At 40.0% G+C, this 18,360-nt stretch overlaps 1 protein-coding gene across 1 annotated transcript in view; it reads right to left on the reverse strand.

Annotated features, from left to right (window-relative positions):
* CLMN (calmin) overlaps positions 1 to 18,360 on the reverse strand; it is a 70,312-nt gene that overhangs the window by 19,494 nt on the left and 32,458 nt on the right. The window lies entirely within an intron of this gene.

An 18,360-nucleotide genomic window follows, 5' to 3' on the forward strand; every position in this document is an offset into this window, starting at 1 on the left:
CTGAGCAGGCAGCTTGACCCCTCTATGTCAATTTATAGGATTATTGCTCTGACATCCTCATGCAAATTGGGCTGGCGTGGATTCCAATGTACTTACTTGCATGCACACAGCACTGGCCAACACAACAATTTTGTCTTCATTCTTGTGAATGGAAAAACCTCATCAAATATCATCTTTCAAATCTTTAACTACTGCATTTGAAGTCACAATTCCAAGTCTCTACGTTGAAGTGTCATTTTATTTACATTGTAATAACACAAGGAGTGTTTGTTCCTTGCCAAATGTGCTGTATGCTAGGTGCTGTGAAAACAGCTCTTGGGTCAGCTGAAGAGTTTTTAATCACATCTGCCATTTCCTGAATCCATTTCCATAGTGAAAAAGTGTAAGGAGAATCATATTACTGACCAACTTTCATTTACCTTCTAATATAAAAAAACCACCATATATTTAATATAAGTGAAGTAGACTGACATAGTATTTCATTTTAGAGGCAATTATTCTCAAGCGGTTCTCAAATTTCACTTGAATTAAGGAAATCTGGCAATTTATGAACAAAACCCATTAAAACTAGTTATATGCTATATTTCAATATACTCATAGAGCATATCAAATATATTTTAAAACCATTTTGTATTTCTTCAGCACTACAAAAATAGCTAACCTATCTACTGGGAAATCACATTCTGTAAAAGCCTGGTTTGTTTTTATTAGTCAGGCTAATTATAGGCTAAGTAGTAGCTTCTGTAAATCAAATTTTAATACTGTTCTTTTTGATCATTTTTAACTGAAGGGTCAGCAGCCTCTAATCATATGTACAATTGTTTTCATTATTTCAAGGCATTGGAATAGAGCTTTCAGCATGAATTACATGTCACTGATTGCCATTCAGGATTTTTAATTCCTTTTACTCCTGTAATACCAGATTTTATGTAAGATTGGTTAAAAAAAGTCATTACCCCTTAAGTGCTTTAGAAAACATGGAAAATGCCAAACTAATTATTGCTGTTGGCTTTTCTTTAGAATATCTTAGAAGAATGTGAACAGATTTCAAACAGCTCTCTACAAATGAAACTGTAAATTATATTAGTGTTCCAGAATATCTGTAAAAAACCCACAGCATTTCCCACCTACAAATCTCAAAGTACAATAAACGAAGAGATGTGTCTCATCTTTCTTGGGCTTCCCTTCCTTCAGCACTTCGACCCCAAACTGGCTTTCCATGCACTCACACATCTACAGCTGAGCAGCAAGAGTCCTAGGTGTTACCCAGCATGTAACTTCAACAATCAATCTGTTAAAATTAACTTTTGGGGGTGGGTGGAGGTTAATGTTACACCAGATCTGTTCCCCGATATACTTATTTTTGTTCAAATACATTTGTTGGGGGAAGGGGGAAAGGCAGAACAGGCGCAGGAGCTAGTGGCAGGCAGTGGGGCCACCTCTTTCTTAAGCTTGTCTGAAATGCTCAGGAATGCTCAGATGGGCAGTGTCAGGGTTTGGGGAGGGCAGGAGACATTATCAAACAGGCTGGATATACAGACTTCCAGTGCTGATCCAAATCAAAGCAGAAACATGGAAGGGTATGCAGACGTAAAATTAATGTTTTCTGACTTCATCAGAGACTCGGTTTTGAGGTTTCAGGTCCTATTTTTCAGCAGTCACTTTGGCAACCTCCGTTTTCAGGGTAAATAAGGATGCAAAAGAGAGCTAAGAAAGCTGTGTTTATTTACAGATCATCCATAAAACTGAGCACACATCAGCTCCTAATTTTCCTGCAGAAATTGTGCCATTGATGCAAATTAGAGTTGCACATATGCCTCAAAGGATGGGTGAGCCAAGCTGCTTCAGGAAGCTCAAACACCAAAAAGGAAAAGAAGAAAATAAGGAAAGGCACATTCAGGAAAGCATTTGCACACGAGCTTCTAACACTATCAGTGACATTTTCTGCAGCAAACAGTTTCTTTCCACTAAGAATGATGACCCCAGAATGGACACAATTTGATTCTGTGATAGTCTAAAGCAGTAATAACTGGATAGGGAAGAGGAAGGGGGAGGAAATGTGTTTATGAAATTCCTAAGGCAGACAACCCCCTAATGCAGTCCATATGCCCTACATCAGAGTTAATGGGAAAAGTTCAGCACAGATATTTACTGATGTGTGCCTTTAACTGTTATTCTTCTCCAGCTTCATGGACCTCCCAGTTTTGGTACAGGCCCTCTTCTCCACCACCTTTTCATTTGAGATGATTGTAGAGACTCTATAAACTTTATGCAGTTGCTATAAATTAAATGGAATATTTTTTATTTCTTCACACCTACCATTGTGTAAAAGTAAGAAAATAATTCAAGTCTAAAGTTCCTATGCTTATGTATATAGTTTACTGAAGCTGCATTGAGTTTACTGGGCAGCTAGAGAGCAATAACACCATTATAAAACAATTACACAAGCCATATGGCTGGCCTGCTCATGGATCATATACTGGAAAAGAAGGATGCTTGCTGTGAGGGCTGGATTCAAAGATGTAATGCTGCAAGGCTGTAAAAAGTTAGGAGTCACCATTTTAGTTCAGCTCAGTTCAAATCTTGACATAAGAAAAAAATTATAAATAGAAATTTTGACCATCACACAAAAGCTGGGTCTTCTACAATCTTCCAAAAAGCTCAGCTGCAACACGTCTGAAGTTGTTGCAGAAGCACAGTATTCATATCAAAGTACACAGGTATGGCACTGACAGGTATTAGCTGCAATAATTTAGAGGGCAAGAAACTCCCAGAGAATGAAAAGGTAGGAGGATGCACCTATTGTATACAACTCACACAGTTCGCTGCTCCACAACTGTGTCCTAGAGGAGGGCATAATTTGGCCCAGCCACATTATCTGCACCCTAGTCAGTTCATCAAAAATATTCACTATGATACATATTCTGGTTTGCCAAATCTTATGGCAAAGGCAATTAATTTGTCACAGTCACAAACCAAGATAGTTCAAAAAACCACTTGGGCAAATTCAGGGTTAAGCTGTTAATGGACATGAGTTTGGCTTGCTTTCCTTTTGTGGCACTATTTCCTTCCTCACCAGCCTAGAAATTCCTCAGGCAGGTATTGCAAATGCTATTTCTTCCTCTTTCAAATCTTGTCAAAGGTCACTACTGTTGCAATACCTACAAGAAGCCAATCCCCTAACAGCCTCTACACCACCAGCAAATTGAACACAGCAAATACTGATTTGTGTTTAAATACTATTTATTCTGTTTTGTAGAACCAGCTATGAATAATCCCGTGAGGCACACCACCACGGGGCTGGGCACATGAAGGAACTATTAAACATGGAATCCGATTTCAGTGGAACATTTGTCAGGGTGTAATTACACAACTTCAGAAAACTGCTTGATTTGCATGTATGGATATTACTCTCAAAGCAAAGCAGAAGGTTGCTTGAATTTGTTTCCAAAGCAATTAGCATTTCATTTAGGATACCATCATCAGATGACGTTTAAAACCTTCACAACAGGCCAATCTGGCTTCTAGATCCACTTGTAATTTCCCTTCAAGACATCTTGCCAACTACTTGCTATACAACATGCAGAAAACCCAGCTTCCTTGTTTCTACCGCAAGTTATAACCTCTATAGATACAAGATATATCTGCTATTAATATTAGGCAAATTTTCAAGACAGAAATGGTGGGTTTGGCCACCTCACTGTGAAAGAGAATGCTTTGACTGCCTGGGGCTTCACCTGCTAGGAGAATTGTTCCATATTCACTTCATCAGCAACCAACAGCCACCACAGAACCAGCTCATAATGTGTATTGCTCTAGAGGTATCCGAGCGTCTGCCAGTCTTAGATCGTGTCGGAAAGGCACTTCTTGTTACACAACAAAAATATATGGACAAAGATATGATATTTAAATGCTACAACCTAATTCCAAACTAAAGGTCTATTTCAGACACCCTAAATCTTGGAAAATACAAATTCCTCTCTTTCCACCTTCCTCACCCCAAAATTCCAGTTCATACAGCCAAGCAATCAATCAGCCTCTAACAACACAAACTGAACAATTTACTTTTGAACTACTCAAACTTCAGGCCACTAAATAAAATGAGAACTGGATTTTAAACTGGGCTTCATGGTGTTCCAACACTGTGACTCAGCCTAGGTATTTGTGATTGCTAGTCATCCTACTACCAAGTCTGAATATTGGTTTCTCTGCAAACTTGATGTTTGTGAAGGAAGCCAGACTAACATCTTAGAAAAATGTGTTTACCTCAAATTGCTCATTTGCTTCTCGCAATGTTCCAGGTTTCTGCTTCTATATCTCTAACACTGAAGAGTGCATTTCCAGACATGAAAGCCCATGTCTTTTTTACAGTTCATGAGAAGGCTGCCAGCAATACATTTAGCTAAAGAGAACCTCTTAAGTTTTTGTTTTAATTAGGTGGTTGTACCTTTGTGTAGACCCAGACTGATGGCACTCAATAGCTATGCTGAATTTCAGTGTCAAACCAGCAAAAAGGCAGTGACATCTGACTAAGATCTGCCTCAGTAAGTTTCTGTATATGGTGCAGCTGGGACACATGAATCCTAGCATGCTGCTCTACCTTTATTTGCCTCTATAGATGCAAACAATTTAATATGCCATAGAGGCAAATACAGGCCATGCCATTAGTTACAGTCAGCTGTCAGGCATTAGATACAGGCCGTTGATGTTAAGTATGGGTTATCAACAGCTGCACGGAAGCACAGATCCTTGTTTAGGAGACCTTTACTCTTCAAACACAACACTTGGGACAAAGTTCAGATGCAAAGACAAAAGACGAGGCATATGCAAGCAACACATCCAATACGAGAAGGGTGATTAAAGACAAGCTGTAACAGGGGAAAAAAAGTGGGTGTAAAAGGGAGACTGAGTTGGGGAGTAGCAACTGATGACAAAATAAACAGATGAAATGTGTAGAGTAGGGCAGAGAAAAATGCAATTAAATTTTCTACCTTTGATTAATCATGACAGAGAGTTATACTAACCACACTGAACTATGAACCCTCAAAGACCTAATCTCTATTATATATTTTCACAAAAGGCAGAAAAAATACCTTACAACATAAGATAACACATAGGAGAACACATTCCTCTTAAGTCTATATGGTGCAGCCAAGCTACACTGTACAGTGAGCACTTAGGACTTACAAGAAAATCTCCATATTTGTAGGAGTGTGAATTTTAGTGGCATAATCAAATTACAAGGAATAATTTTATCCAGCTTGCCCACAAAATTCATTTTATAAGCTTCTTAATTCCCAGGAATTGTATATTTTCCTTGCGCTTAAGAAACCTCCAAACAGCTTAGAAGATTAATATAAATTTTCTTTTTGATCTATACAAGGGTTGAAGGCTTTGTTGTGTACCATATGCCAATTTGATGTAATTTGGAGGACATGAAATATTAAATCTTAAAAACTCTGGTTTTCTAAAGGAAACATTAACTACACTATATAACATGAGACTGCTCTCAAATTACCTTCTGTGAAATAGGGCCTCTAAGCCTTCCAGATGAAGTTGTTCAGTTAATTGTTTGTTGAAACCAACCCATTTATTAGGCTTCTTATTAAATTTGTATGGCAGGTGTTGAAAGCTTGAGGCTTTCTCATTCCATTCAAAGTTGCAGTCTTGAGTATTACTGGTTCAAAAATCTTTAAAACTCAGGTTGGTGCTGCAGAACACAAACATTACAGGATCACAGGCATTGCATTTTCATTAGCTGCAGCTAAGCAGGTTTCTTTTGGAGTTCAGTGGCTGGTATAGCAAAATATTTATTGCTGCAATTGGTATATTAGGATCACATACACAAGACAAATATTACAGGATGAGTCTGAGATTTCTAAAAATCTCTTGGTGCTTCAATCCTCATAATGTCTGAGGCAGATGTTCTTCTTAACAAAGCATTAGAAAGATGAATTTACTTGTAAATTCTACTAGGCTCTGGAAGAGAAATCCTACATAAAATATTACTATTAGAGCTGATCAAAATAGCTTCCAGTGAGAGGGATTTAATTTTCCTCACTGAAAACTAATTTGGTAGTAGCAGATGGTAAAGATTCCCCTCCCAATACCCTTCAATCACAAAGCAAACATCTTTGTTCTCATGACTTTCCATGCACATGGAAATGTTATTGAACCGATAACAACATTTCTGATTTACATAACACAACCTGACAACTTAAAAAAAAAGAGAAATAAAACTCTCTTCTGAGCACTTAGAATGAAACAAACATCAGTGTTTACTGGGAAGGTTACTGGACCCAACAAAGTAGTAACTATGTTAAATTCAATGGTGTTGGAATTGATCTAATGACTCGTTTAAGCATTGATCCAGCAAAGTGTTTTCAGACTGTGCACACCACCTCCTGTGGCATGTTACATGCTGTAACAAGGAACATAACACCTCCTTCTGCACATGAAGATCAACAAGAATTGCTATTATCAGCAATGGCTACTAGAAGCAACACACATTTACAGTGTCTTCATTCAACAGTTCCTCCTAGTCTGGGATTTGTTGTGTTCCAGTGCTGCACCAGGACTGGTTTCCACAAATGGTTCACCTTGTGGTTCTGCTGGTGTTTCTTGGGGGTATTTAGGTCCCCGGCTCTGCAGTGAGCAAAATGTCCAACCCTTGCCATTTCGGAAAGCTGAACTCTGCTTCAAAGGGCAACTTAATTGCCTTAACTTCAATTTCAGCTTGCACCTTTTCTGCCTACTTCTCAGGTCTGATTCTCTTTACTTGCTCAAAAATAAAATGAGCAGTGCCCTTCTGAAACTAACAAATTTATAGCCAGCCAGGTACCAGTTAGCTCTATATTCTTGTTAGAGGAATGATTCTTGACTTGAGTTCACATAGGCATTGTTTTACTAGCACTTTCCCTCCCACATGGTGAAGTATGTCCCATACATATACCAGTATCTGCACCAGTATCTATATCACTCCCAACTGAAGACCTCAGTGCTCATCCTGTAGCATCTAAGAAGAAAATAATATCTTCCAGAAGCCATTCTACCTCAACCAAGAAGGGCTAGCCACAAAGGCCAGGCTGTTTCACCTCCATTGCTCTACATTTACCCTTATTTGTTGTGGCAAACCTAGAAAGCTTAGACTGTGAAGCATTCCATATTGTTTATGTTTTTTTTCCATTCCAGAGAGGAAAACAATCCTTCTGGATTGTTAATTTTGTTGAGACATCAAAACAGGTGCTTGGTAACTGGCAGATGAAGTTGCCAAACCACAGAAGGAGACAACTGGTAGAGACATACAATCTTATTTGGAATTTTCCTTTACCTATAGGAAACTTGTACTTTGTAGTTTCATACCGTAAGCATGGTATGACACAGATCTACCTTGCAGAAGCCATAAAATCACAAATAATCAACTGTTTGGGTGCCTGTGGATTTTGTATTTCTCATTTCTGCTTCCCTCATTATCCCCAAACAATTCAGGGACATTACTCAGCCAGTACATTATCCAACCAAGTAATCTTCTGGAGCCTTCTGAACGGGCCACTGCAGCCATAGAAGAGAATAAGAAGTAAAGCTTAACTATATGTGTGCAGTACTGCAAAAACTGTATTAAAAGCCAGAAAAAGTAATGCACTGCATGGATCAACAAAACCTACTGGTATGCTCAAAAAAGGGAGTGGCCTCAGATGAGTCTCCCTAGTGAAAAATACACAGAATCTCACTGCCTCTCTCCCACTTATCCATCCATTTAATATCTCTCCTCAAAGCCATTATGCAGCACAGAAGAAACAGACTGAGGAGCATGGTGGTCACAGAATCACAGAATCTATCTGGTTGGAAGAGACCTTAAAGATCATCCAGCCCAACCTTTGACCCGAGGGTCAACACTACTAAAGGGTCTAACACTAAACCATGTCCCTAAGTGTCAGGTCCCCACACCACTTGAACAACTCCCAGGGACAGTGACTCCACCACTGCCCTGGGCAGACCATTCTAATGTTTTATAACGCTCTCTGTGAAGAAGTATTTCCTAATATCCAGCCTAAAACTCCCCTGGAGCAGCTTGTAACCATTTCCTCTAGTCCTGTCACTTGTCATCAAGAAGAAGAGGCTGCGCCCCTCCTCACTCCAATCTCCCTTCAGGTAGTTGCAGAGAGTGATGAGATCTCCCCTCAGCCTTCTCTTCTCCAGACTGAACAACCCCAGCTTCATCAGATGCTCCTCAGAGGTCATGTGCTCCAAGCCCTTCATAAGCATTGTTGCTCTTCTCTGGACACACTCCAGCACCTCAATATCCTTCCTGTAGTGAGAGACCCCAAACTGAAGTCAGATGAACATTAGAAACATGCAGAAATACATGCAGCTCTAATAGCAAGATTGAAGAGATTTACAGAGATTAATATTAACTAGCACAAAATCCAGTGGCTTTGGAGGAATAAGCAGATGCTTTGTCCACTGTGGGTCAGACACATGATCTGAAGTAGAGGGTACAAGACCGTTCTTGGAGGGATAGAGAAGGTAAAAAACCTCCAAACCACAACGTAAGACATACTGTGTCACGGAGTAAGGCAACTGCCACTTAAAATGGATGAAGATAGAGTGTAAACTGCCAAAGTTAGATTAGAATGGCAAAAAAGCTGAACTACCTTTTTAAAGATGAATTATAAAATGCAAGAGCCCAGCAGTGAACATTGGGTACCCCTGAGGAGTTGCCATTTGTCTTGGAAGATCTTCTAGGAGGTATGCTTCAAGAGAGTTACACCTGTTTTTGTAAGAAAAGGATAGCTGCCACAGAAGAATTCACAGGCAGATTAAGAATATTAAACTTCTGAGTGTTCACTAAGTCAGTCATGTATCCTCCCCTGCAAAACTCCAACACAGGCTTCATGGGCAGCACAGCAGAAAGCCTGGTGCCCTCTGCACATTGGTAAGCATTGTTTTGCGTGGGGAACCATGAGTGGGAAGTCTTGGGCATTATTCTGAGTGATGCTATCCAGCTGCCAAACGCTAGCATAGAAATTATTTGTCTGAAGTCAGTAGCGGTCTTTCTTTTGCTCCAGCAGGATTTGCAACCAGACTTAATGTGCAAAGATCATTCAGAAGTAGCACTGGCACATCCTACCAATTAATCAAAATCAAAAGTTGTCAGACAAAGCCTCAGCCTGGGCTTGGCTTGAGGCCTGCTGTAACGCTCAGGATCCCAGTTCTTCCTGAGTCTCCCTGAATGTGGCAATGCAGCCCTCAAGTGACTGACTGAAGCTCTTGATGAAGCCCCACATTTTTAGCTATATGCCTCTGAAGGCAGGTTTCTACTAATCTGCCAAACTGAGAAAACGAGGAAAAGAAAAGTTCCATTGTCCTGGTTCTTTTGTCCTGAGGATCCAATGCTAAAATAGTAGCATTTTTTGGCATTAAATCATTGCCGTCAAAAAAAACAGAGCACAATGAGCTGTAGACACTGCATATATCTTCAACATGACACTGTCATACCTCCTGACTGTCATTAAATAATTCACCTGTAACTTCCAGGACAACAACCACCTATTTCTCTATTTTTTGCAACTCTTTTCCAAAATTCAAAAGAGAACATGGCAGGAACCATGAAAACTCACCCTTTCTCCTTCATGGCCCACACTGAACATCTACCCAGAAGAAAGTGCAAACATAAAATTAATTTGACTTAGATGCCGGCAAATATTGTGTTATTTATGAACATTTCCAGAAATAAAATTTAGCAGAGGCATTCCTCATATACAGTATTACTGATATCAAGACAATCTTCTTTCAAGGAAAAACCTATTACTGCATAGCTATACTGTGTTTGCACAGTACCTTCACCCTCATGAGCTTTGTAATCCTCCTTATCAGACTTCCACATCCTTGTGGACAAGACTTAGCATTGTCTCCTGTTATGAAGGAGTAGATGGGAGAACAAAGAACTTCAGAGAGTAATTATCATGCAAGAAACAAGCCCTTCCTATAATACACTCCATGGTGCTCATATGGCATCACATCTTTCCAAAAGACAATTTTTTTGTTTTAAAAAGGTCATGGAAACAACACTTTTTTGTTGCTTTGAATTGTGCTCAAAATGAATAACGATTCCTCCCGAGATGGATTGAAGAGATATACTTCAAAATGGGGCATAAGCCATTTTATTTGCTGTGTTAGCTTGTACTGAGAATGGTCCTGAGACATTCCAGAGAAAGGTGGAACTTCAAATATATGTCATAGTCTGTAGCACAAGAGGAATAAAGACACTGGAAAGACAGGGAGCTTCCATCAGAGGGTCTGCTTTCTATAGCCCTTTGAATCTATTTTTCTTTTAATGCCAGTTAAAATGATTTTTTTCCAAGCTTCCTGGTGCTTTTGGCTACTTGCCAAGACTATTAAGAGAGATGAAGACAAGGAACTCTTCAGTCACTGCACTGTGCTTGGTGGGACTTCAGAGTTGCACCATGTGGAAGTGTAGTTTCACATACCCTTTAACCCAGTCCAGATCCTCACTGCCACAAAGAGGCTTAGCAAAGACTTTGGCCAGCACATGGGAGGGTGTCAAACAGTGTTTTGGCAGCAGAACTGGCCTCCTATGTACATCAGCCCTTGGCCCAAATCTGCTTATATGCCTAAACACTATCATATTAGTTCACTCTTCCCTGCTGACCCCGCATTGGTCTTGCACTGCCTTCCATCTCTCACTCCCAAGCTTCAAAGACAGGATTTGGGTTCATGTGTGTTCCTTGCAGGTTTTTATCCATTTGCCACATCAAATCATGAATGTTGTGTAAGGGGAATAATGCAGGGCATGAGGACTGACAGCATTCCTACTGCTGTAGGAGTCAGAAAAGCTCTCATCAGTCAGTTGCTGTTCTCCCTCTTTTTCTCTGACAGGCAGGCACACTTCTACGTTCATCACAGAAGACTGATGGTATGTAATGAATATGGTTAATAGGTGATACACTCACCTTCTTTAGGCCTGCAGGTACTTAAGAGAGATGAAATGTGCATGTTCTCCAACAGAAAATCACTATTCAACCTCCATTTTTCTCATTCTGTAGGGTGTGAGAGGGATGGATGAGCAATGGAAGAGGACAGTGAGGACACTGCTGCTTTTGGTTCATTAATGCAACTCAGATGGATGATCCAATAAAATAGGAAAAGACAATAAAAGCACCAGGAAGGCTGTGCTGCATGCAGCACTATATCAACAACACTGAGATCAGCTGAGCTAGTACAAGCACAGAGATTGAATTCTGGGTGACAGAGAATGACAAGACGTTCTCTTCACTAAGGCCATGTCTATGCTTACACCTAGAGACTTCAAAGATGGTTTAGTACTATTTGTGTAATACTTGTATGGGATTCATATAAAAAAAACCCATGTATCTCACAGAGCCATATTAGAGACAAGTCAGAGCTACTCTGTCTTTACATAATGCTTTAAGGTGAGCTTTTGCAGATGGACAAGGTTTTGTGCAGCAGTAACAAGCAATTGCCTAGTTTTGAGAGCTTGCTTTTAAGACTAGAAGCTTAACTCTGGTGAAATGATCCAAGGCAAACCAAACATTTCAGGAGTATGACACCTGACTCACAGGTTTTGAAAGCCTGAATCCATGTATCCCCAAAGTCTGTCATTTAGGGGTCATGGAAAGACATTATTAAGTATGCCAAGGACTGGCAGGTTTGAAGTGTGCATAGCAATGAGCTTCATCAAAGTACTCAAAGCACACAGGGTACAAGTGAAATCAGACCAGAGAATTGAGTAATCTGACTAAAACATGGTCATACACTCGGTTCCCCTGAGGATTAGAAACACAATGAAATCTTCACAGGAAAAAAAATCAGGAATGCAACTACCTGATTGCAGCCTCTTGCATGGCAACAGGGAAACCACAAGTCTTTAAGCAAAAGATGCTACTTGGAAACTGGGGTTTTATTAAAAAAATAAAAGAACTGTCAATATCAAAAAGCATTTAGACTCTGCTACAATATATTGCTAGGAAGGTCATGGATACCAGAATATGACCTCTATTAAAACATTGTATGTAGAAGTTAGCAAGGAGAAGGCTTAAAGTCTTAAATTTCTGGAAGAATCCCTTTCAGGCCTTGGGCAAATTTCCATTATCTCAGTGCTTCTCATCTTTAACAGTGGAATCATTTGTCCTTTGAAAGGATCTTGAAATCAAACCCACAAACACTGACTGCAAAGACAGTCAGATACTTTGGTAACAATTACACATGCTTAGAAAATAAGCAATGCTTAGAAAATAGGCAGTTCCTAAGATGATACAGCTATCAATTAGCACAACTTCTGATCAATAACATCCTTTACAGAGCCAAGAGAAGAGTGCCAATAAGACTTGATACAATGGTGTGCTACTCTTGTGCTAGTTTTGTTTGTACCTGTATAAAGTTCCACCCCAGTGCAGTACAGCTGTAAAGACAGCAACAGCTTCAACCTACTAACCCTATGATACTGGACATAATCGAGAAGAAAAACTTACAACTGAATCTCATCAGCAGACCACTCTTCCTTTGTTCACCAACATGACATTCATAAGCAAGTCAGTGGAAAAGTCAGGATGGAAACTCTGCAGCTTGGAAGAAGAAAGTGAAACTTTTATCCTTTAGTTTATTTCTCCATTAATTATAATGACTGCAATTTAGCTGCAAAAATGGCTTTGAAAATATGCCTGCTCTGTTTCAATTTATTTCTACAGCTGCAGAATTACATTGTTTAACTTTTCTTTCTTAAAAGGATTTCCTTTGGCTTCAGCTCCCATTTAATAAAATGATGAGTTTACTGAAAATAGCCTTTGCAGTTTCAGTGACTTAGTAAGGTAAAGCCTAACTTGATTGAAAAATAACCTCACTCCATGTTGCTTTACTGCCCTTCAGCTCACACTATTGACTACAGCTGCATCTGGCTGCCAGACCCCTTATTTCACTTTCTGTTTGTTTTCAAATGGTCAGCAGTAACAATACCAATAATATGCACACTCTTTTCACATTCTGTGGTGTCTGCAGAGTATGGAGAACCATCCTACTGGAGACAGTCATCAGAAGACGGCCATTCATGCTTTGCTCGAGAAGAGCAGGTAATAAAAGCAAAGAGAGGGTGGACCAAAGACAGCAATACAGTTACTTAAAATTCTATGCCACATGAAACATGTGGGTGGCAATTAAGTAGAAAAGGCTTGTCAGAAATCCCTAAGCACGTAATTTAATCAGGATTTGCTGCAATGACACCACAACGTACTGCATACCTCTTCTAAGGTCTGGAGAGCCTTCATCCCCTACTCGTCACACATCCTGCAGTGCTCTAGGCACAGCCATGTCTCACAGAGACTCTTCCTTGACAGTACCCACAGCTGAAGACAGAGATCAGGATTTAGCTTTGTCTTTTAAAACAATCAGATTTAATCTGTTAGTCCACTTTATTACAAGTTACTCTGTTCCTTCAACACTGAAAAGGTTTAATTTTATAGATGTTTTACAGATGTTCCCATAATATTCACACATGAGCAAAGACTCTGACATTAATGGATGAGAAGCAAGGACCATGAGCCTTTTAAGATCACAGGACAAATTTTCTCTGCCCTCTCCTACTCTGGCCAGAAACTAAAAATGGGGATGAATGGTGGCTTTTACAAATGCCATTATTGGTTTGTACGTCTCTGTTGGAACAATAATAACAGGCTGATTTACTTCCATGTCCACTGGATTTTAAAGCTTAATTATGTAATTCTACTTTACATACTTTCAACACACCCCTCCCCCCCAACACTATACAGTCTACTATAGAATTAAATTATACAGCAAAGGGCTTATTTCTGTCATAGACAACACACAGCCAAGAAAAAACTTTGAGTTTCTGAATAAGTAAATTGCAACTTACAAAATAACAACCAAAAAAAATTATACAGGATCACAGGATTTGCAATTTCACAGAAACTTCCTTGGTTTAAAGAGTATAAACTTCACTCACTAAGTGGGAGCCAACAGTCTTGTAGAGAATTTGCCTGGTAAGGAAGCTGCCAAGGGGTTAGGAGATGAAACTCTGGTTTGAAGAGGGAGAGTAAGGGAAAACTTTCAGGTGGTATAAACTAGCCTTTTTTTTTCTGTGAATTTCCAGATGCTTAATAAATTTATCCTTGCAATTTTGTGAGCAAAGGTAAGAAATTATCACTATACTGATTTTACATACAAGTCGCAGTTAACTGACTGAATTAATATCACACAAAAGCTACATCTTGAACCTTGCTCTCGAAGTCACACTTTTCATGGTATGTAAGGATATGCTCAGAAAGTGCTGATTTGATTACAGTTGCTATGCCAGCGACAGATCCTTAAACTGCAGCTTGTGTGGGCCCTTTTCTTAATGAAATCCACTGAGATACTGGACTCTACAGTTAACTCAGGTTTTACCATACACGTCTGCAATGGATAAATCTGGAGCAGAATGTACCTGCTATAAAAAGTAAGGGAAAAAAAAAGTCTTTGAACTTAAAATTTGTCCCAAGAGTCACATAAAATTTCATGTCTAAGGGTTGTCTTCCAGAGAAACTAATGTTTCCCTGGAAACGTGTTTCTAAATACAGTTGCTCCACTCCTATCTTGTACTAACAGTTTGTTCCTCAAGTACAGAGACAGGCTAATCTGTGCTGAGTTAGTATCAGCAGGCAAACCTCAGAACTTCTCAGGATCGATCTATTTTTAATAACTGAGAGAACAACAAGAGTAACCTGTGGTCCAATTCACTTCCAAAAGTCATAAGAAGCAATTAGTGCTTCTCATGCATTAGAAGGAGCTCTATTGCATTTTTGACCTCTGGCGTAAAAATAGAGATGCACTATTGCTAAACACTCTTCAAACCTCAGACAGCTGGGACTTTAGCAGGCACCATGGGTGCCCCAGGAAAGGGACACCACCTTGCCTTCACGCAGTGCCTGGCGTACTGGAGCACCAATCACTTACAAAAGAGGGATCCATATTTACAGTAGCTACCCTATGACGAAATGTGTATTTCCGAGGAGCTACTGGGAACCAGTAAAGGAAAGCCATGAAATCACCACAGTGATTGGTTTCAGGAGATCTGTTCTCTTCTTTCCCAGGCACTTACGTAAGCTGTAGTATTAGTTTTGTCACGGACAAAGCATAAATGCTGGTGAATACTTCACTGTTAAGAGTGCAATAAGAAGGAGCTGCATATTTCCAGCATCCCTTCTGGTTGCCTTGCATTGAACTTCTTGCCAAGATCCACCTACAACTAGGAGGTAGCGCTGGTTCTGGCATGTTTCCTAACAAGATCTCCAAGTTGCAATGGGTTTGGCAGAGTGGTTGCTGTTTTGTGTCTCTCCCTAGGAAGAGCCAACACTGAAAAGAAGTGAGTGGGTGATATCAGCCTTTGCCTTGTCTTCTTTATGCTTTACTAGAACAGAGGTGCTGGGAGACATCATGTTAATCTCTTGTGACTGCCCACCTGGCAGATGGATTTTTTTCAGTGACAATTATTTGATCTGAAGAAAGGAAAACTTAAGACTTGATAGAATTTTTTTTCTGTCTTTGTTTGAGGTCTCTCATGAGTTGCACTGAGAGAGTCTTATTTGTTGTCGTTTCTCCCAGCAAAAGAACTAGGAAACATCAAATGAAAATATCAGGGTGCAGGTTTAAAAACAAAATTAAAGGCAGTTGCTCTTCACATACAACATGTTGCATTGTGCAAGTCCACACAGCCAGACACTGGGGATTCAACCCATTTAATGAGGGCTTAAGGGGAGGCACATTCACAGAAGGGAAATCCACCCGTGTTTATTAACTACAATGAATTCCCTTCTTGCTCTGGAAGTCCCTGGTTGCAAACGTCTGCAGACTAGTTGAGGAAATTGTGAAAACTGCTTGTCCTGTCCTTACACTACATAGCCCCTTTTGGCTGCTGTCAGATAGAGATACTTGTCTAAACAGACTTTTGGTGTGACTACATGGCCCCTAGTACATTCTTCTATCACGTGTTACGGTAGACAAGTCTCAGCTGTGGAACAAGCCAGAGAACCTGGGCTGAAGGCACTCTGCATAGGCTGATGCAAAAGACCACTTGGGATAAAAGGCCCAAGTGAGAAACCTTTTGGTTTCATGTTTGTATAGCAATCTATGTGCTCATGGGAAGGCGAGAGGTTTGGGTTTGGGTTTCATTTCTACTACTGCCCACTCTGTCTAATCTGCAGTGGTAGAAGTCCTACTGTAGGTAAGTAGATGACCATTGCAATATTTGACATCAATTTACAGTCTTGAGTGATCTTGGATGATCCCATCCTTAGACAGACAGAAATACTAAAACAAAAAATCAGGGAGGAGGAAGGACTTGGAGATAAGACAATCCTTCTGACTACCTTCTCCAAAATAATTTTACTCACTTTTACTGATAACACACCTTATTAAAGTCAACTGCTTTAACAAATTACTTTATTAATTTAAAATGTATTACCTATTTATAGAACAGCTGGCCTTGTTAAACCAGCCTTGTGTTAATAAAACAGCCATAAAAAAATTGTGCAGTGTGTGTCTTACAGGGTGTAGCTATTACTGAGCACAGGGGTGGGAGAGAAGTACTGGTATCTGAAGTTAGATACACATAGAAACATCCCTATGGTAAGCATAAGAACCAAAGTAAATAAATAGGTCTCCCGTCACACCCTGTAGGTTGCCACCACCCAGAACTTGCCAAAGAAAGCACATTCCAGATATGAAACCCTTCCTTGCCAAGACAGGACTGCCACAATTACTCTCAGAAACAGGTCTAATTCATCAGACTCCAGATCTCTATGGGAAATCAAAAGCCAGAAATAAAGTCAGGAAAGTGAATGCAAAATTATTCGCAGACAGGTCACCACAGAGAATATTTTCAGGCCAGGCACAGTCTCCTTTATGTGGACTAGAATGCAAAGAGCAGTTACTTTCTCTTACCCTCATAGCAAGCACTATTTAACTGATGCCAACGTGCTCTGATTTCTCTATTCCTTTGCAGATCTGTTTAGTTCAGCCTGCCCTCTAATTGTACCTGGGAGATCAGAAGGTGCCACTTTAGGCTGCTTTGCCTTGGGCTGACAAAGCTGTAACAACACCCTTCTTCTTTCCCTTCCTTTACCAGGACATCTTCTTGTACCAAAGCATAGGTTTGCTGAACAGCAAGGAATATAGAAAATGCTGCTATTAAAGCTCTTCCTAATGATGTAATTGCTTGACATACAAGGTCACCATTGTATTTACTTGGTTTAAAAAGGAACATTACAGTATCAACTCAAGTGTTTTTAAAGAAACCTGCAGCTTCCAAGAGTGTCAGCACCAACTGTCCAATGTACCTGCCTTTGGCCCATAAAAGCTTCTTAGGACTTTAGAATGAGGTCTGAGCAGAGAAGTTACCAGTTAAACACCAAGCTAAGAATTCAACTCTGATAAATTCTGCCTCTGTGATGCTATATGAGGATGCTTTTTCAATTTAAAGCTTCTAAATGCTTTAAAAATATTTCTTAACTAGTTTTTTTTTCAGGAATTGCACTTGGAACAAAAGATAAGAACCCCATGGTTATCAAATAATGACTCTGTGTTCTTAGTGAAGAAGCAGTTCAGTCCCCAAGCACTGCAACTACTTGTATAAGAATCTACACCTAAAGTGCACATCCAAGCACTTTTCCCATGAAGGCACCTGTGCTGTACTCACAAGGACATGTCCCCTTCATACCACCACTTGCAGTTTCTGAGGAGGAACTTATCACTCTTTAAATCTCAAATCATCTGCATTGGTCAGCAGACACACTTACAAGCAGTTTCTTAAGGCTTTGAGACTCCACTTCAGACAGACATTTCTTTAACATCTTACAGTTTCTCAGGTTGTAACATGGATCAGTGAGAGCTCAGTATCCAGTATGACACACCTGATTTTTTACCTTCAAGTTTGGAAACACCAGCTTATGCTTTTCCCTTAGATGACCTTCCAGTTCTTGCTTCAAACTGTACCAAAAACATGCTGTCTGAAGTACTTAAGAGGTTTGTGAGTGATATCAGGTGTTTCAACTAGCTGTGCAAGACAGTATGCTCATGGCTGGTGTAAAACAGTGGAACCCTCTGGCCTGAATAGAGTTGGTGGTATGACTATTATCAGGCATATCAGTCCTTGGAAATAGATCATTTCTGTCCTCTGCTCCATTGCTTTAGACAGAAAAAGAAGTTTCTTCCTCACTATGAAGTCATGGGCCCAGTGAGGCCTAATTCAACTACCCACACGTCCTCTGGGTGCCCATTTGTAGATGCATGCCCTTGTGCTCACATCACTGCTGCCAGCGTCCCAGATCACTG

The sequence above is a fragment of the Indicator indicator genome, chromosome 4, assembly GCF_027791375.1.
Source record: "Indicator indicator isolate 239-I01 chromosome 4, UM_Iind_1.1, whole genome shotgun sequence".
Lineage (NCBI taxonomy): Eukaryota > Metazoa > Chordata > Aves > Piciformes > Indicatoridae > Indicator > Indicator indicator.